Consider the following 22,230-nt stretch of genomic DNA (forward strand, 5'->3'; position numbering starts at 1 on the left):
GTAAAAACATGGCTGACTGGTGTAATAACAACAACCTCTTACTCAATGTCAATCAGACCAAGGAACTGATTGTAGATAGGAGAGGGAAACTTGAGGTCCCTGAGCCAGTAATGATCAGGGGATCAGAGTTGGAGTGGGTCAGTAACTTTAAATTCCCGGGTGTCACTATCTCAGGGGACCTGTCCTGGACTCTTCATATAAATAGTATTGCGAAGAAAGCATGACAGCGCCTCTATCCTCAGGAGTCTGCAGAAATTCAGCATGTCATCAAAAAGCTTGCTATAGATGCATGGTGGAAAGCGTGCTGATTGGCTGCATTATAGCCTAGTATGGGAACACCAACTCCTTTGTGTGGAAAATCCTACAAAAAGTACCAGATTCAGCCCAGTACATCACAGATAAAACCCTCCCAACTATTGAGCACATCTATATGAAACGTTGCTGCAACATCCACCAAAGTTCCTCACCACCTAGGCCATGTTTTTATTTGCTCTGCTCCCATCATGGTAGAAAGAACTTACACCACCAGTTTCAAAAACAGTTACTACCCCTCAAACATTAGGATCTTGCACGAAAGGGAACAGCTACACTCATTTAAGGACTCTTTTACCTTGCAATTTCATGCTTGTTATTTATTCATATCTGCACTTGCACAGTTTGTTTACAGCTCCTGATGTTCTATAGATTACAGTTACTATTCTGTAGATTGGCTAAGTATGCCTGCAGAAAAAGAACCTCAGGGTTGTATGTGGAGACACGTATGTACTCTGATGACAAATTTTACTTTGAAATTTGAACTGTACCTTCTGGCTCTAGACTCGACCACTATTGGAATCATCCTCTCCATCTCCACTCTACCTAAATCTTTCAATATTCAATAGGTTTCAATGAGATTCCCCCTCATTCTTTCAAACTCCAGTGAGTACAGGTCCATAGTCATCAAACACACCTCATATTAACCCAGTCATTCCCAGATCATTCTTGTGAACTTCCTCTGGAGCCTCTCCAATACCAGCATGTATTTTCTTAGATAAGGGGCTCAAAACTGTTGACAAAACTCCAATGCCCAATAAAGCTCTAGCATTACATCCTTGCTCTTATTTATTCTGGTTATTCTAGTAACCCGTATTCCCACTAACTGTACTTCTTCACTTGCTTCCTTCCAAAGAATCAATCTATCCTTACCTTAAAAACATTTAAAGGCTGTTTCCCCATTGTTTCAGGAGAGTGTCAGAAGATGCTCAACCCTCAAAGTATTTCACTCCATGTATCTGAAACCAGGAACTTGATTTTAGGAGGAGTCTTTAGTTCTAGATTCTCCCACAAGAGAAAACAACTCCTCCACATCTACTGTGGAATACAGGTTTGACAAGCAGCAATTTCCAAACCATACGGTTTGTGGATTAGACTGCAGTTCCTGGTCACTCCTTTTTCTGTTGCTATTTTCATGACTTTGAATTGGGGCAGATAATAAATATTGAACTGAACTGAATGTGGACACTTTGATTTTGTGTTTTATTTTCTGTGTTTTCATTCTTTCTTGTGGCCACTTGTAGGATTTAATTTTATGTGCATGGAGCTAGTGGTGGTGGTGGAGGGGGGGGGTGGTTGATGTTTTGTTTTTGAACTCCATGGCTTTCTTTACTTCTTGACTATCTATGGAGAAAATAAATCGCAGGGTTGTATAATGCATACATACTTGGATAATAAATGGAATCCTTTTCTTCTATAGTGCACTATACTATGATGAATTACCCAACTGTCATCTGCTAAATGCTCATCGTTCTGGAGACTTAATCAATATATTCAATCAATTACTTAAAACACATACAAAAAGAAGAAACATCAAAGCCCTCCGGAGCTGTTAAAGTCAAAGCAAAGTTTATCATCAAAGTACGTATACAAGATTATGAGGGATATCGATACGGTAAATGCAAGCAGGCCTTTTCCACTGAGGTTGGGTGAGACAAGAACTAAAGGTCATGGGTTAAGGGGGAAAGGTGAAATGTTTAAGGGGAACACGAGAAGGAACTTCTTCACTCAGAGGGTGGTTAGAGTGTGGAAAGAACTGACAGTAGAAGTGGTGGATGCAGGCTCATTTTTAACATTTAAGAAAAATCTGGATGGGTACATGGATGGGAAGGGTATGCAAGGATATGGTCCAAGTGCAGGTCAACAAAACTAAGCAGAATAATAATTCAGCACAAGCAAGATGGGCCGAAGAGCCTGTTTCTGTGCTTATAGTGCTCTATGACTCTATACTTTACCAACCACTACTGTCAGATACATTTTCTTGCAGGTATTTACAAAAATATAAATAAATACAACAGAATTCACGAATAACCATAAACAAAGACTGACAAATAACTAATGTGCAAAACAAGACAAATTTAGAAAATCAAAAAATAAATAATACTGAGAACATGAGCTGTAGAGTCCTTGAATGTGAGTTCGCAGGGTGTGGAATTGTCAATGTTTTGGGCTGGGACCCTTCATCAGAACCCTTCCAAGCCTGAAACATCACATGTTTACTCTTTTCCACTGATGCTGCCTGGCCTGCTGAGTTCCTCCAGCATTTTGTGTGTGTTTAATTTTTAAACTTGTATTGTAAATGCACCTTACACTAGATATCAATCTTCTGGAATGTATTATATTATTTCTAAATTTATTTGTGGTAAGAGTACTTTGTGTAGTGTGAGAGTTACAGTACCTATAAAAAGTAGTTACCTCCCACCCCCGGGAAGTTTTCATGTTTTATTGTTTTACAGCACTGAATAACAGCGGATTTAATTTGGTTTTTTTGACACTGATCAACAGGAAAAGACTCTTTCATGTCAAAGTGATAACAGATCTTTACCAAGTGACCTAAATTAATTACAAATATAAAATGCAAAGTAATTGATTACATAATAGAACATACAGGGTAAATGGTAGGGCATTGAGGAATGCAGAGGAACAGAGAGATCTAGGAATAACAGTGTATAGTTCCCTGAAGGTGGAGTCTCATGTAGATAGGGTGGTGAAGAAGGCTTTTGGAACGCTGGCCTTTATAAATCAAAGCATTGAGTACAGAAGTTGGGATGTAATGTTAAAATTGTACAAGGCATTGGTAAGGCCAAATTTGGAATATTGTGTGCAGTTCTGGTCACCGAATTATAGGAAAGATATCAATAAATTAGAGAGAGTTCAGAGACGATTTACTAGGATGTTACCTGGGTTTCAGCACTTAAGTTACAGAGAAAGGTTGAACAAGTTAGGTCTCTATTCATTGGAGCGTAGAAGGTTGAGGGGGGATTTGATAGAGGTATTTAAAATTTTGAGAGGGATAGATAGAGTTGACGTGAATAGGCTGTTTCCATTGAGAGTAGGGGAGATTCAAACGAGAGGGCATGATTTGAGAGTTAGGGGGCAGAAGTTTAAGGGAAACATGAGGGGGTATTTCTTTACTCAGAGAGTGATAGCTGTGTGGAATGAGCTTCCTGTAGAAGTAGTAGAGGCCAGTTCAGTTGCGTCATTTAAGGTAAAATTGGATAGGTATATGGACAGGAAAGGAGTGGAGGGTTATGGGCTGAGTGCGGGTAGATGGGACTAGGTGAGATTAAGAGTTCGGCATGGACTAGGAGGGCCGAGATGGCCTGTTTCCGTGCTGTGATTGTTATATGGTTATAATTATTCAGCTCTTTCAAGTCAGTATTTAGTAGATGCACCATTGGCAGCAATTACAGCCTTGAGTCAGTGTGGATTGGTCTATATCAGCTTTGCATATCTGGGCACCGCAATTATTCCCCATTCTTCTTTACGAAATTGCTCAAGCTCTTACCAGATCATGAGTGAACAGCCCTTTTCAAGTCCAGCCAGAAATTCTCAATTGGATTGAGGTCTGGACTCTGACTTGGACACTCCAGGACATTAATTTTATTGCTTTTAAAGCCATTCCTGTGTAGCTTTGGCTCTATGCTTGGAGTCATTGTCTTGCTGGAAAGCAAATCTTCTCCTAAGTCCTAATTCTCTTGCAGATTGCATCAGGTTTTCCTCCAGGATTTCCCTGTATTTTGCTGCATTCATTTTACCCTCTACCTTCACAAGCCTTCCAGGGCCTGCTGCAGTGAAGCATCCCCACAGCATGATGCAGCCATCACCATGCTTCACGGTAGGGATGGTGCTTTTGATGATGTGCATTATTTGGCTTACACCAAACATAGGTCAAAATATGTGGCCAAACATATGGCCAAAATGCTCAATTTTGGTTTTACCTTCTTCCAGCTGACTTCAGAGTCCCTTACGTGGCTTCTGGCAAACTGGCCGAGATTTCATGTGAGATTTTTTTCAACAGTGGCTTTCTCTTTGCCACTCTCCCATAAAGCTGTGACTGGTGAAGCTCCCGGGTAACAGTTGTTGTATGCACAGTCTCTCCCATCTCAGCCACTGAAGCTTGTAATCTCTCCAGGGTTGTCATAGGTCTCTTGGTGGCCTCCTCACTAGTCTCCTTCTTGCATGGTCACTCAGTTTTTGAGGATGGCCTACTTGACGCAGATTTACAGCTGTGCTATATTCTCTCCATTTCTTGATGATTGACTTAACGGTACTCCAAGGGATATTCAGTGACTTGGAAATTTATTGTATACATCTCCTAACTTATATTTTTCAAAAACCTTTTTTTGGAGTAGCTTGGAGTGTTCTTTTGTCTTCATGGTGTAGTTTTTGCCAGGATACTGACTGACCAGCAGTTACTAGCACAGGTGGAGCATTGGCTGATCGGCAGAAAACAGAGAGTGGGAATAAAGGGATCCTATTCTGGCTGGCTGCCAGTTACCAGTGGAGTTCCACAGGGGTCGGTGTTGGGGCCGCTGCTTTTTACGATCTATGTCAATGATTTGAACTATGGTATTAATGGATTTGTGACTAAATTTGCCGATGATACAAAGATAGGTGGAAGAGCAGGTACTGCTGAGGAAACAGAGAACCTGCAGAGAGACTTAAATAGGCAAAGAAGTGGCAAATTAAAAACAATGTTGGAAAGTGTATGGTCATTCACTTTGGTGGAAGGAATAAATAAATAGACTATTATTTAGATAGGGAGAGAATTCAAAATGCAGAGATGCAAAGGGACTTGGGAATCTTTGTGTAAGACACCCTAAAGGTTAACCTCCAGGTTGAGTCAGTTGTGAAGAAGGCGACTGCAATGTTGGCATTCATTTCTGAAGGTATAGAATATAAGAGCAGGGATGTGATGTTGAGGCTCTATAAGGCACTCGTGAGACCACACGGAGTATTGTGCGCAGTTTTGGGCTCCTTATTTTAGAAAGGATATACTGAAAGTGGAGAGGGTTCAGAGAAGATTCATAAGAATGATTCCAGGAATGAAAAGGTGACCATATGAAGAACCTCTGGAAGCTCTCGGGCTGTATACCCTGGAGTTCAGGAGAATGAGGGGGGGATTTCATAGAAGCATTCCAAATGTTAAAAGGCCTGAACAGATTAGATATGGCAAAGGATTTTAGGACAGGAGGGCATGACTTCAGGACTGAAGGACGTCCTTTTAGAACTGAGATGCACAGAAGTTACTTTAGTCAGAGGCTGGTAAATCTGTGGAAATTGTTGCCATGAGTGGCTGTGGAGGACAAGACATTGGGTGAATTTAAGGCAGAGATAGATAGGTTCTTGATTAGCCAGAGCATCAAAGGGCATGGGGTGAAAGCAGGAGAGTGAGGATGACTGGAAGAATTGGATCAGCCCACGATTGAATGGTGGAGCATGCTCGATGGGCCGAATGGCCAGCTTCTGCTCCTATATCTTATGGTATTATGATCTAATTGGCTGTGCCAGTGATAATTTGGTATGTCATATATAGAGGGGGTGATGAATACCTATGCAATCGATTATTTTGTATTTTACAATTGTAATTTGTAATTTAGAGCACTTGGTAGAGATCTGTTTTAACTTTGACACGAAAGAGTATTTTTCTGTTATTCAATGTCAAAAAAGCCAAATTAAACCACTGTGATTCAATGTTTTTAAAACAATAAAACATGAAAAGTTCGGGGGAGGTGAATACTTTATATAGGCACTGTATAAGTACTGTGCTGTGCACATTGATATGGATGAACATTGTTTTGTCTGGCACTATAAATATCTGTGCTTGAATGGCAATAAACTTCAGCTTGAACTTGGATGTAGGGTAGTTATGCACGCTTCACAAATGTAATCAATATTCTTTCATTGAAACTTAGATTCAAAGAACAATTAATATAATAATTGTTAAAGCAGATTATTGACCACTAGGCCAATGAGAGTAACTAGTGCAGTTATTTGTGGAACAGAGGTAAAGTCAATTTATCCTTCAGATCTGGAGAAGCTATTTGAGTGTGTATAGAGGACAGATGGTGGAGTTATCAAAGGGAATGTTAATGACAGGGTGGGGTGCCAGTTGATTAGCCAGAAAACATCCCAGAGTGGGAGCATAGACAAGGAAATATAGACCTGCAGATCAAGAAATTCTTTGTATTCGGAGATGAACAGGTTTGTTAGTACTCTCCTGGACTGCAGCTGAACAATGTATATGCACTTCCTCACCACCCCACATTTCACAATTCACCGATGTGATGGCTTCAGCACCATAAAATTGTTTATTTCATTGATATAGAGTTGTTTTTTTAAACTACATTTCAATCATTAGGCTCAAGTATATAACGAAAACGTAGAGATTGTCTGGGTGGTGGCACTGCACCTTTAGAACAATGATTCATAGAACACTGAACACTACAGCACAGTACAGGCCTTTCAGCCCACAATGTTGTGCCAACCTTTTAACCTACTCTAAGATCCAATCCAACCTTTCCCCTCTGCATCACCCTCCATTTTTCTATCATTCATGTGCCTAAGATTCTCTTAAACATCCCTGATGTATCTGCCTCTACCACCACCCCTAGCCGTGTGTTCCACATATCGACCACTGTGTAAAAACCTACTTCTGACATCCTCCCCCCCCACCATACTTTTCTCCAATCATCTTAAAATTATGGTCTCTTGTATCACCATTTCTGCCCTGCAAAATTGTCTCTGGCTGTCCACTCAATCTATACCTTTTATCATCTTGTACACCTCTATCAAGTCACCTCTCATCCTCCTTCATTCCAAAATGTAAAAGCCCTAACTCGCTCAACCTATCCTCAGAAGACATGCTATTTAATCCAGGCAGCATCCTGATAAACCTCCTCAGCATCCTCCCCAAAATTCTCATATCTTTCATTCAAGTCATTTTGCGAAGATACAGAATACAGCCTGTGTGCCACCATCGGAGTGATGTGTGACAGGAGATGCTGTTGCAAAAATCTAGGCTGACAGTTGAATATAATACTAAAGAAGTATTATCCATGATATCAGTATTCAGATGCAACAGTAAACTGAGGCTATCGTCTGACCTTCAGGTAGACTAGATATCCTACCATTTCGAACTAGAAGCTGTGTCAACAAACAATCAGGCAGCACAGTAGTGTACTGGTTAGCATAACACTATTACAGTGCCAACTAGTTTTCAATCCTTGCCACTTTCTGTAAGGAGTTTGTCTGTTCTCCTTGTAACCATGTGGGTTTCCTCTGGGTACTCCAGTTTTCTCCCATATTCTAAAGATGTACAGGTCAGGGTTCATAAGCTGTGGGCATGTTTTGTTGGTGCAAAAGCACAGTGACATTTGTGGGCTGCCCTCAGCGCATCCTCATACTGTGTTGGTCTTTGATGGCAAATGAGATATTTCAAAGTACTTGTTACAAAATAAAGCTAATCTTTTCTAAAATTTTCAATCTGCTGGAAGAATCAGCAGGTCGAGCAGCATTTGCAGGAGGAAATTGATTGTCAATGGTTCAAGTAGAAATTCCTGCATTAGGACTCAAATGCAGGGCTTCCCCCCCCCCCCCCCCCCAACATATCACCAATTCTTTCCTCCCATAGATGCCGTCAGATCCACTGAGTTCCTCCAGCAGATTGTTGCCTCAAAATCCAGCATCTGCTATCTTGAGTCTCCTAGAGGTTGTGACATCCCTGACCACCACCTCAAACTCCCCTTTGTTTTTGCAATTTTTATTACATAATTCATAAATGTTATGTCTTTCAACTGAACTGCTGCCTCAAAAACAAAATTCATGACATCTGAGTCAGTGATAATAAACCGGATTCTGATTAAAGGTTTCAATTATGCTCAACCAGATCAGCAGGAAAGGCAAAATGTTTTGACATCTGACTCCATGATGTCAGACTCCACAAAGGACTGGAAATGGGCAAAAGTTGTCCCAATAGATAAGAAGGGTGACTGCACTGACCCTGGTAACTAAAAACCAATAAGCTTAAAGTGTATCATAGCCAAGATAATGGCAACAATCATAAAAAAAGAACAGGCATGTTAGCAGAAAGTCAGCATGGGTTCAGAAAGGGGAAATCCTGGTGTACTAATATGCTGGAGTTCTATGAAGAGGAGCAAGGAGGTGATAGAGGAGTTACAGGCAGGTGGTCACACCGGGGCCACAGAGACAGACAAGTGGGTCACAGTCAGGAGGGGGAAGGGGAAGAGGAAGAGTCAGATACTAGAGAGTACCCCTGTGGCTATACCCCTTGACAATAAGTACTCCTTTTGATTACTGTTGGGGAGGTGGGGGGGGGGGAACAGCCTACCTGGGGGAAGTGACAGTGACCGTGCCTCTGGCACAGAGTCCGACCCTATGGCTCAGAAGGGTAGGGAAGGGAAGAGGAAGGCAGTAGTGATAGGGGACTCTATAATGGGGGGGGGAGGGTCAGACTGGCGATTCTGTGGAATCAGGAAAGAAACTCAGATGGTAGTTTGCCTCCCAGGTGCCAGGGTCCGGGATGTTACAGATCACATCCAAGATATCCTGCAGTGGGAGGGAGAGCAGCCAGAGGTCGTGGTACATATTGGTATCAATGACACAGGTAGGAAAAGAGCCTGTAATTTGCTGTAGATTTCTTTGTTCTATCTTCTATGTTATTTCATGCTTGTTATTTATTGCTTTTATTTACATTTGTATATCTGCATTTGTACAGTTTACAGTTCTTCCTGTTTACAGTTATTGTTCTATAGATTTACTAAGTATGCCTGCAGAAAAAGAATCTCAGGGTTGTATGTGGTGACATGTATGTACTGATAATAAATTTTACTTTGAACTTTGTATGTTTTGCCTGCTGGATTTACTTAGTTTTCCTTCTCTCCCTACCCCAACAGTACATCTACTCTCTGCCCCATATCTCTGGTGAATCAAGAACAAGACGTAAAAACACAAAATGCTGGCAGAACTCAGCAGGCCAGACAGCATCTATGGGAGGAGGTAATGATGATGTTTCGGGCCAAAACCCTTCATCAGGTGAGTTCTCACTCAGGCCTGCTGAGTTCTGCCGGCATTTTGTGTTTTTATTTATTTCCAGCATCTGCAGATTCACTCGTGTTACCCAAGAACAAGAGGTCATGACTTTGAGGGGAGACCTTACGGAAGTGTTTAAAGTTATGAGAGACATGGATATGGAGGATGAAATAGCTTTAGGGTGAGAGAGGAAAGATTTAAAAAGGGATCTGAGGGACAATGTCTTGACCCAGTGGATGGCCAATCCATGGAATAAGCTACCAGGGGAAGTGTTTAGATTTTGAAGATGCACCTGGAAGAGTACAGGGAAGGGTGGGACTTGGAGGGATATGGGCCAAACACATGAGATTCAGACTAGCTGGGTGTGCACCGTGGTTGGCCTGTATTTGTTGAACCAAACGGCCTGCTTCTGTGCTGTATTGCTCCATGACTCTTAGATTAACATCATCCATTTTGTTTTTAATGCCACTAGGTGCTCATTTTGGAACTTCTGCTGTCATTTTTAGCTAAATTTATGGAAGATGAGGTGGCAAGCTCTAATGAAAAGCAAACTATTGCTTCAGTAGTTGAAAACAATCTGGAATACGAACTGAGCAATACTGAAAAGTCACAATTCATGGCATTAAATTAATTACTCATGCTGACAGCAATCGTCTCCCTTTCCTGATACACAAAGCATTGCAACCAATTAAAAATACAATCAAATCAAAACTGATTGCTGACACATTATCACCCCACTGCAGCCCAATTTACACAAGAATTGAATTTCATCTCATCAATCTGCTTACTATTTTTGCTCATGTGCTTAAACATACAAGCAGGAGTGCCCACGCACAGCTCCAAGATACTGCTTACTCCAACACCAACATGTGTCAACTTATCAGTAATGAGCACATGAAATTAAAGCTTTAATTTAAATTAGATTTAAAATGCAAATTGCCATTTAAGCATTTTAATCTCATGTTGACTTTGACATATTTTTCATTTTATTCTTATTTAGAGAGAATGCACTGTAATCGGCTCTTTCGGCCCAGCGATCTGGACTCTTTTATCATAGGGCGAGTAATTTGATGACAAACACAAGAGATTCCACAGATGCTGGAAATCCAAAGCAGCACAACACACAGAATGCTGGAGGAACTCAGCAGGTCAGGCATTATCTATGGAGGGAGATTAAACAGTGAACATGAAGTCAAGAGTCCATTTTATTGTACTACATTCGGCAGGAAGTGCAGGAGTCTTAGGTCCCACACCACGAGATTTGAGAGTATTTGATGCCTTGCAGCCATCAGGTTCCTGGACTGGCTTCACTCGCCTCAGCACTGAACTGACTTCGTGGCTGTGCTCTCATGTTTGGGGTACTCTCTGCCTCACGCTCTGTATTATTTACTTTTTTTAAATTGTTTGTTCAATTGAATTTTTTCCCCTTACATCGGATGTTTGACAGTCCTTTTGTGTGGGGTTTCTCATGGGGTTTCTTTGTTTTGTGGCTGCCTGCAAGAAGTTAAATCTCAAGGTTGCATATGGTATACAAACTTTGACAATAAATGTACCTTGAACATTGAAATCCTGAATAACACACAAATTACTGGAGGAATTCAACAGGTCAGGCAGTTTCTATGGAGTTGATGTTTTGGGACAAGACCCTTCATCAGGACTGAAGAATTTGATTATAAATAGCTTTATAGACATAGTCAAATTATTAAGCATTTTGCTAACAAATAAACTGAAATTGTTTTCTGTGGCAGAGGGATGATGTCTAATGGCTTGGAAGAGATGCGTTGTAAAGGCAGGAGAACAGAACTAATTTAAGGGCTCTTTCAATTAGTCGAAATCACAGTTGGTGGAGTGGTAACGTTCTTTGATGTAATGTCGGGAATACTGCATTCAAGTTCAAAGAGATATTGTTCGTGAACTTATCCAACACATGGCAGCACATAATAGAGTTTGCCAGGTGACAAGGTGAACTGGTGAAAGCATTACCATTGATATATCTTTCAGCAACTTCAAAGATCTTGGAGGTACATTCTATCTTGTGGTCACTGAAGCAAGCTGTGAAATATTAGTTGGAAAATTAAACAAAGTTTATATAGTAGAGGTTGAGGGGAAATCTGATAGAGGTTTACAAGATGATGACAGGCATAGATAGACAGACAGCATCTTTTTCCCAGGATCGAAATATCTCTAACAGAGGGCAAGCATTTAAGGCAAGAAGTGGCAATTCCAAAGAAAATGCAAGGGGCAAGACAGTTTATACTCAGAGAGTGGTGGATGCCTGAAATTTGTTGCCTGGGCTGGTGGTGGAGGCAGATACATTAGAGACTTCTAAGATACATTTAGAAAGGCACATGAATGTGAGGAAAATAGAAGGATATGGACATTGTGTAGGCAGAAGGGATTAATTATCCATTTGGGATTGGCACAACATTGTGGGTCTGTTCCTGTACTCCACTGTTCAATGTTCTTTAGCAGATCCACTGTGTTGGAAGTTAAAACAAATCTTGACATTTTGATTGTGCATCAGCTTCTGGCAGAGAATCAGGATATACCACTACCTAGTCCAGTGACATTTTCTTTCAAACTCAGTAAAGCTTTCTATGACAGTTATCAGTAGGGTATGTGTACTGAAGCAAAAACAGGACTAGAATGAGCTCAACTCCTCCATCCTGAAGCCTGCTGGCACTCCATGACCTCAGAGGATCAAAGTCAGCACAAAACAGACATAGTTTTAATGTAGTTTCAATGCCAGTAAGGCCAAAGAACTGACTGTGGACTTCGGAAGGGGAAGGTGAGAGAACACACCAAACTCATCAAGGGCTTGGTCAGCAGTGGAAAGTGTTCCTGGGTGTAAACATCTCTGCAGATATAACCTGGGTCCAACATATTGATCCAACTAGAAAAGGCATAACAGCGGCTTTTGGAGTTTAAAGAGACTTGGTATGTCACCAAAGACACTCACAAATTTCAACAGCTGTATCTTGGAGAGCACTCTAACTGGTTGCATCACTGTCTGGCCTGGAGGGACCACTTCACAGGACTGGGAAAAGCCTCAGAAAGTTGTAAACTCAGTCAGCTCCATTATGGCCACTAGCCTCCCCTGCATCAAGGACACCTTCGAAAGGCAATGCCTCAAAAACATGGCATACATCATTAAGGATCCCCATCACCCAGGACACGCCGTCTTCTCATTGCTACCATCAAGGACAAGATGCAAAAGACTGAAGATACATACTCAACATTCCAGGCACAGCTCCCCCTCCCCGCTCCTCCAACCATCAGATTTCTGAATGGACAATGAACACTACCTCACTATCCCTATACTAAAGTTTTAGGCATATATATAGCAAGGCTACCTAAGACTTTTACATAGTACTGGAGTATTTTTATGTATTCCACTGTACTGTTCCCACAAAAAAAAACAAATTTCATGACATAAGTGAGTGATGATAATTATTATGACAAGAGCCTCAATTGTGAGTGTAAGAAGAAGGCAGGGAGAGGGAATCATGGTTGGGAAAAGGGGAAAGGTGAGGGGAGAGAGCAGGAAACACCAGAGAGGCATTCTGAAATGATTGATAAACCACCTTAAAACTGTGCCCTCTCATGCTAGCCATTTCAGCCCTCGGAAAAAGCCTCTATCAACACGTTCAATGCCTCTCATCATCTTATACACCTCTATCAGGTCACCACTCAACCTCAGTCACTCCAAGGAGAAAAAGCCGAGTTCACTCAACCGATTCTCACTGGGCACGCTCCCCAATCCAGGCAACATCCTTGTAAATCTCCTCTGCACCCTTTCTATGCTTGCCACATTCTTCCTGTAGTGAGGTGACCAGAAGTGAGCACAGTACTCCAAGTGGGCTCTGAGCAGGGTCCCACTTAGCTGTAACATTATCTCTGGGAGGGGGTGTCACGTGATGATGTAGGGTCGAGATGTTGGGAATCCAGCTCCCTCGTAAAAAGTAATGAAATAGGGTTTAAATGAAGAAGAGTTAACAAATACCTATTAGAAACTATTCATAAGCAACTCAGGATTATTTTTGGATATGGCTCCTAAACCGAAACAGAAGAAAGCTACTACTTCGAAGACTGCGCAAATCGGAGGGGAAAAAGGCCTAACCGTCTCGGTGAAGCCTCGGACTCAAGTTGGATCAACTCCCGGCGAAGTGCATGGCACTTCTGATGATGCAGGACAGGAAGTTGTAGCAATGTCGGCGGTCTCTAAGGAGAAACGGCAAGAACAATGCATGCGCGAAAGTATGCATGAACAGATATTAACAAAACTACAAATCCCAACTATGGCTGGAAGTGAAATTGGAAGTGAATCGGAAGCAGAAAAAGACTCTTTGGGAAATTCAGAAGAAGATGAAGAGGAAAAGAAGGAAGAGATTAAAGGAGACATAAAAGATATCCTGATATATATGATGAATGAATTAAAAGCTATAAGAACAGATATAAGAAGGATGCAGAATACACTCGATAATGTGGTGGAAAAACAAAAGAAGATGGATAATAAAGTTAAAGAGATGGAAGTAAAAGTGGAAGAAAACACTGAAAGAATAGATAAGATAGAAGACAATAATCTTGCCTGGACAATAGAAAGAAAATGGATGTTGGAAAAAATGGATGCGCTTGAGAACTCTAATAGATGAAATAATATTAAAATTGTTGGTCTTATGGAAGGTATAGAGGGGGAAAATCCAATAAAATTCTTTCAAGAATGGATTCTGAAAATTTTGGAAATGAAAGAAGCAAGTCAAGTAATTGAAATTGAAAGAGCACACAGAGCTTTAAGACCAAGACCTCAACAGGATCAAAATCCAAGATCAATTTTGATAAAATGCTTAAGGTACCAAGATAAAGAAATAATCTTGAAGGCAGCTACTCAAGGTGCTAAAAAGAGAAATGGGCCATTGATAATAGAAGGGAAAAGAGTTTTTTTTTATCCAGACATAAGTTACGATCTTCTGAAGAGGCAGAAGGAATTTAATCCAGTGAAAAAATCTTTATGGGAAAAGGGCTATAAATTTTTATTGAACTACCCAGCAAAATTGATAATTTTCCTGGATAACAAAGAAAGAATTTTTTTTGTTGACTACCGGAAAGCGGAGAAATTTGTACAAGAATTACCTGATGTCCATGAAGAGGAGTAAAGAATTATAAAATGAAATGGACTAATGATGAAGACTGAAACAAGGTTGGACTTGATGGGCATTTATAAGGAAAAAATAGTCGAGGAGTATTAATTGGGAATAGAGACATTAACTATTTTCTTTTTTTTCTTCACTAATATATTTTTTTTTGCGGGGTAGCTGGAGGAGCTCCTGATTGATGGCTGCGAGTTTCATGTGTACAATCATGGCAATTGCCATGACCCGTAAAATGGGGCGGGGGGAATGTTGTGTTCTTTTTATTCGCAACATTAGTTGGGGGGTATTTTGTTTTTTTCTTATATATTAGTTATCTTTCTTCTATTTTTCTTCTTTTTTGCCTGGATGGTTGGGGAGAGACTCATAGCAACATGGAGAATTTTAAAGAATTCCCAAGGTATTATGAATGATTAATTTACTTAATTTTTTAAGTTTTAATGTTAATGGAATTAATGGACCTGTGAAAAGAAAAAGAGTTTTAACATATATTAAGAAAATGAAAGGAGATATAGCTTTTTTACAAGAAACACATTTAACAGAAACAGAACATAAGAAATTAAAGAGAGATTGGGTTGGAAATGTTATTGCAGCTTCATTTAACTCAAAATCGAGAGGAGTTGCAATTTTGGTTAATAAATCTTTACTAATTAAAATACAAAATAAAATAATTGATTCTGGGGGGAGATGTGTGATTATACATTGTCAAATTTTTTCAGAATTATGGACTTTTATGAACATTTATGCACCAAATGAAAATGATGCAAAATTCATACAAGTTTTTTTGAACTTAGCTGATGCACATGATAAAATATTAATAGGTGGAGATTTTAATTTTTGTTTAGATCCAGTTTTGGATAGGTCAACTAAAGTTGTTAAAAAATGAAAAGTAACAAAACTAACTTTATCATTAATGAAAGATTTAAACCTGATTGATATATGGAGAAAAATTAATCCAAGAGAAAGAGATTATTCATTTTATTCAAATAGACATAAAATTTACTCAAGAATTGATTTTTTTTATTATCAAAAAATATTCAGGATAGAGTGAAAAGTGTGGAATATAAAGCAAGAATACTGACAGATCATTCCCCCTTGATAATGACAATAATAATGATGGATAAGGAGGAATCAATTTATAGATGATTTAATTCAATTTTATTAAAATGTCAAGATTTTTGTGATTTTATGAAAAAACAAATTCAATTTTTTAAATACAAATCTACATTCAGTTAAGGATAAAATTGTATTATGGGAAGCGATGAAAGCATATTTCAGGGGTCAGATTATAAGTTATACATATAAAATTAAGAAGGAATACGCAGCAGAAATAGATCAATTGGAAAAAGATATCATAAAGTTAGAAAAAGAATCTCGAAGATGTATGACAGAAGAAAAACGAAGACAACTTGTTAATAAAAAACTATAATACACTCCAGACATATCATACAGAAAAAGTAATTATGAGAACTAAACAGAAATATTACGAATTAGGTGAAAGATCACATAAAATTCTTGCTTGGCAGTTGAAAACAGAACAGGCTTCTAAAACAATAAATGCAATTAGAACAAGTGTAAATAAGGTTACTTATAAGCCTTTAGAAATTAATGAAACTTTAAAAAAATTTTAGACTGAACTATATCAATCAGAATCACAAAATAAGATTGCTGAGACAGATAAATTTTTATCACAAATAACCCTTCCAAAATTAAATTTGGAAGAACAGAAAGGATTAGATATACCCTTTACATTAAAAGAGGTTGAAGAAGCTTTAGGATCACTCCAGAGTAATAAATCCTCAGGAGAAGATGGTTTTCCTCCTGAATTTTATAAAAAATTTAAAGATTTATTAATTCCTCCTTTTATGGAATTAATATACCAAGTGGAAAGAATGCATAAACTCCCACAATCTTTTTTAACAGCGATCATAACTGTATTGCCAAAAAAAGATAGAGATCCTTTAAAACCAACATCATATAGGCCTATTTCTTTGTTGAATACAGATTATACTACCAAAATTTTTATCCAATAGAATATCTAAATATTTACCAAAATTAATACATATGGATCCAACAGGTTTTATTAAAAACAGACAATCAATGGATAATATAACCCGGTTACTTAGTATAATTCATTTGGCACAAAAAAGAGAGGAAATGAGTGTGGCAGTTGCTTTGGATGCAGAAAAAGCATTTGATAGATTGGAATGGGATTTTTTATTTAAGGTATTGGAAAAATATGAGTTAGGAAAATCTTTTATACAATGGATTAAAATTTTAAATACTAATCCTCAAGCTAAAGTAGTTACAAATGGTCAGATTTCAAACACCATTTTGCTTAACGAGGTCAACTAGACAAGGTTGCCCATTATCACCTGCTTTATTTGTATTGGCACTAGAACTATTAGCTGAATTAATTCCAACAGATTCAGATATTGGGGGCTTTAGAGTTAATCAAGAAGAATACAAGATTAATTTATTTGCTGATGATGTTTTGATTTATTTAACAAACCCATTGTAATCTTTGCAAAGATTATCTTTTAGATTGGAAGAATATGGGAAAGTATCAGGGTATAAAGTAAATTGGGATAAAAGTGAAATTTTACTCCTTATCAAAGGAAATTATAATCAATGTCGATTAGTAACTCAATTTCGATGGTCAATAAATGGGATAAAATATTTAGGTATTAGAGTTGATAATGATGTAAAAAATTTATATAAACAAAATTATTTGCCATTATTAAAAAAAACGATCTTGATAAATGGATGATGTTACCAATAACATTAATAGGTAGAGTTAATGCTGTAAAAATGAATATATTTCCTAGATTGCAATATTTATTCCAAACTTTACCAATACAACTGCCTCAGAAGTTTTTTCAAGAACTGAATAAATATGTAAGGAAATTTCTTTGGAAAGGAAAGATGTCAAGAATATCATTGGAAAAATTGACATGTAAATTTGATTTAGGAGGGTTACAACTTCCAAATTTTAAGAATTATTATAAAGCACATCAACTTAGATTTATTGCGTCTTTTTTTGATGAAGAAAAACCGGCATGGATTAGAATAGAATTAGATAAGATAGGAGAAAACATACCAGAAGATTTTATATATAAATGGGAATCCAAATGGATACGGGAAAAAAAAGAATCTCCTATATTAAGACACTTGATTGATTTATGGAATAAGGTAAATAAGGACGATGAGATAAAGAAATCTTTATTAGCAAAAAGAACTTTAATTCAAAATAGGCTTATTCCTTTTACAATGGATAATAAACTTTTACATAATTGGTTCCAAAAAGAGATTAAATATATAGGTGATTGTTTTGAAAGAGGCATATTGATGTCATTTGATCAATTAAAAAATAAATATAAAATATCAAATAACACTCTTTTCTGTTATTTTCAATTAAAAGCCTATTTACAAGAAAAGCTGGGTCAAACAATGTTGATACCAAAACCTAGTGAAATAGAAATATTAATTCAGAAAGGAAAAATTAAAAAATTTACATTTTGTATGTATAATTTGATTCAAATCAGACAAATCAGGAATTCATAAATCAAGACAAAAATGGGAATCTGATTTGAATGTTAAAATTGATGGAAAAAACTGGTCAAGATTATGTTCTGATAGTATGAGAAATACGATAAATGTTCGACTTAGATTAATACAATATAATTTTTTACATCAATTATATATAACACCACAGAAAATAAATAGATTAAATTTAAATATGTCTGACCAATGTTTTCGATGTAATCAAGAAATTGGTACTTTTTTACATTCTACTTGGTCTTGTTTTAAAATTCAACCATTTTGGATAAATTTAAGACTTTTATTGGAACAAATTACTGGAGTACAACCCCCGCTATTAATAGTCCACTATTATTTTTATTAGGAGACATTGAAGGGATAATACCGAAACTTAAATTGAATAAGTATCAGAAAAATTTATAAGAATTGCATTGGCAGTAGCCAAAAAAGTTATCGTGGTCACTTGGAAATCTGATTTATATTTAACTATGGATTGTTGGAATAATGAAATACATAGTTGTATTCCACTTGAAAAAATTACATATAATCTAAGAAATGAATATGATATATTTTTGAAAATTTGCTTCCCATACTTACAAAAGATAGGATTAAACACATAGGTCCTTTGAAGATAAAATTATAAAGTAATTGTGGAAAGTAAAAATAAATATCAAAATTATTTTGAACTCCATGGAGCATGTGGGGATCCTCCGATATCCAGGCAATCTTTCTCTTCTTTCCTTTTTTTTCTTTCTTTAGATAAGGGTTGGGGGGGGGGAGGGTTAAGGGGGGGAAGGGTTAATATTATTTTTCTTACTATTTTATCATCACATTTGTTCTTTGTAATTTCCAAAATTTAATGAATAAATATATTTTTAAAAAAACAACATTATCTCTGGGCTCTTAATCTTAATCCCACGGTTGATGAAGGCCAATGCCTTCTCAACCATAGTCAACCTGCACAGCAGCTTTGAGTATCTTATGGACTCCGACCCCAAGATCCCTCTGATCTTCCAACACTGCCACGAGTTTTACCGTTAATACTATATTCTGCCATCATACTTGACCTACCAAAATAAACCACTTCACACTTTTCTGGATTGAACTCCAAGTGCCACTTCTCAGCCCAGTTTTGCATCCTATCTGTAACCTCCGACAACCCTCCACACTATCCACAACACCCCCAACCGTTGTGTCATCAAGCAAACTTACTAACCCAGCCCTCCACCTCCTCATCCAGGTTATTTATAAAAATCATGAAGAGAAGAGGTCCCAGAATAGATCTTTGAGGCACCCCACTGATCACCAACCACCATGCAGAATATGACCTGGAAAAGAGTGGTTGTAGACTTCTGTGAGCAAGCCAATTCTGGATCCACAAACCAAGGTCTCCTTGGATCCCATGCCTCCTTACTTTCTTAATAAGCCTTGCATGGGGTACCTTTATCAAATGCCTTGCTGAAATCCATATACACTACATCTACTGCTCAACCTTCATCAATGTGTTTAGTCACATTGCTCAAAAAATTCAATCAAGCTCATAAGGCACAACCTGCCTTTGACAAAGCCATGCTGGCTATTCCTACTCATATTATGCCTCTCCAATGTTCATAAATCCTGCCTCTGAGTATCTTCTCCTTCAACTTACCAACCACTGAAGTAAGACTCACTGGTCTAATTTCCTGGGCTATCTCTACTCCCTTTCTTAAATAAAGGAACAACATCTGCAACCCTCCAATCCTCCAGAACCTCTCCCATCCCCATTGATGATTCAAAGATCAGAATTAGGTTTATTATCACTGGCACGTGATGTGAAATTTGTTAACTTAGCAGCAGCAGTTCAATGTAATACATAATCTAGCAGAGAAAAAAATAAATAAAACATAATAAATAAACAAGTAAATTAATTACATATGTTGAATAGACTTTAAAAATGTGCAAAAAACAAATACTGTATATTTTTTTAAAAGTGAGGTAGTGTCCATTTAGGAATTGGATGGCAGAGGGGAAGAAACTGTTCCTGAATCACTGAGTGTGTGCCTCCAGGCTTCTGCACCTCCTACTGATGGTAACAGACCCTGCGTGCTGGAGACATGCCCTGCATGCTGGAGGTCCTTAATAATGAATGCTGCCTTTCTAAGATACTGCTCCCTAAAGATGTCCTGGGTACTTTGTAGGCTCGTACCCAAGATGGAGATGACTAGATTTACAACCTTCTGCAGCATTTTTTTTGGTCCTGTGCAGTAGCCCCTCCATACCAGACAGTGCTGCAGCCTGTCAGAAAGCTCTCCACAGTACAACTATAGAAGTTTTTGAATGTATTTGTTGACATGCCAAATCTCTTCAAACTCCTAATGAAGTACATCTACTGTCTTGCCTTCTTTATAACTGCATCGATATGTTGGGACCAGGTTAGATCCTCAGAGATATTGACACCGAGGAACTTGAAGCTGCTCACTCTCTCCACTTCTGATCCCTCTATGAGAATTGGTATGTGTTCCTTCCTCTTAACCTTCCACAGTCAGCTCTTTCGTCTTACTGACGTTGAGTGCCAAGTTATTGCTGCAGCACCATTCCACTAGTTGGCATATCTCACTCCTGTACACCCTCTCGTCACCACCTGAGATTCTACCAACAATGGTTGTATTGTCAGCAAATTGCAAGATGGCATCATTGTCAGCAATCTCCTCCCTCGCATACCACCCCATCATCCAGATCATTTATGTATATTACTATGTAAGTTATATATTATGTAAGTTCCTGCCTGATAACTTCATATTTCCCCTTACTCCAATTAAATGCTTTCCTAACTTGTCTGTTCCTGTAATGCTATGGTAAAGGAGATAGACTTGTGATCACTTTCTCCAAAATGCTCTCCCTCTGAGAGATCTGACACCAGACCAGGTTCATTTCCCAATACCAGATCAAGTACAACCTCTCCTCTTGTACACTTACCTACATATTGTGTCAGGAAATCTTCCTGAACACATCTAACAAACTCCACCCCATCTAAACCCCTTGATCTAGGGAGATGCCAATCAATATTTGGGAAATTAAAATCTCCCACTACAACAACCCTGTTATTATTACACCTTTCCAGAATCTGTCTCCATATTTGCTCCTCCATGTCCCTGTTACTATTGGGTGGTCTATAAAAAACAACCAGTAGAGGTACTGACCCGTTCCTGTTCCCAACTTCCACTGAGTCCACGGAGACTCAGTAGACAATCCCTCCATGACTTCCTCCTTTTCTGCAGCCATGACACAATCTCTGATCAGCAGTGCCTTGCCCCCACCTCTTTTGCCTCCCTCCGTCCTTTCTGAAACATCTAAAGCCTGGCACTCGAAGTAACCATTCCTGCTTCTGAACCATCCAAGTCTCTAATGGCCACAACATTAAGTATTGATACACGCTCTAAGCTCATCCACATTTTTCATTATGCTCTTGCATTAAAATAGATGCGTCTCAAACCATTGGTCTGAGTGCATCCCTTCTCTATCACCTGCCTACCTCCCTCTTGCACTCTCCAAGCTTTCTCTCTTTGTGAGCCAACTGCTCCTTCCTCCATCTCTTCAGTTCGGTTCCCACCCCCCAGCAATTCTAGTTTAAACTTACCCCAATAGCCTTAGCAAACCTCCTTGGCAGGATATTGGTCTCCCTCAGACTCAAGTGCAACCCGTCCTTTTTGTACAGGTCACATCTGCCCGAAAAGATCTGCTCCAATCCCTCAGCCATGCATTTATTTTCCACCTCACTCTATTTTATACTCACTGTCACGTGGCACAGGCAGTCATCCCGAGATTACTACCTTTGAGGTCCTGCTTCTCAACTTCCTTCTTAACTCCCTGTAGTCTGTTTTCAGGACCTCCTCCCTTTTCCTACCCATGTCGTTGGTACCAATATGTACCACAACCTCTGGCTGTTCACCTTCCCACATTATTATTTCATAATTATTTCATACATTAATACATTTCATGATTATTTCATGAAACACTGTCTACCAGAGCATGAAGTTTAAAGCATAAATATTGGCATAAAGCTTTGAACAGAATATATATTCAGCTCGATCACCAAGTCTATCCACTCTTGTAATTCTCAGGTACAAAATGTAACAGGAATAAAACAGGAACAAAAGATTCTGCAGATGCAAGCAATACAGAGAAACACCACAAAATG

The 22,230-nt window shown here is 38.6% G+C and overlaps 1 protein-coding gene across 2 annotated transcripts in view; it reads right to left on the reverse strand.

The window, feature by feature from the left end:
• mgat4b (alpha-1,3-mannosyl-glycoprotein 4-beta-N-acetylglucosaminyltransferase B) overlaps positions 1-22,230 on the reverse strand; it is a 305,024-nt gene that overhangs the window by 238,564 nt on the left and 44,230 nt on the right. The window lies entirely within an intron of this gene.

Source organism: Hypanus sabinus, chromosome 15 (assembly GCF_030144855.1).
Source record: "Hypanus sabinus isolate sHypSab1 chromosome 15, sHypSab1.hap1, whole genome shotgun sequence".
NCBI classification, from domain to species: domain Eukaryota; kingdom Metazoa; phylum Chordata; class Chondrichthyes; order Myliobatiformes; family Dasyatidae; genus Hypanus; species Hypanus sabinus.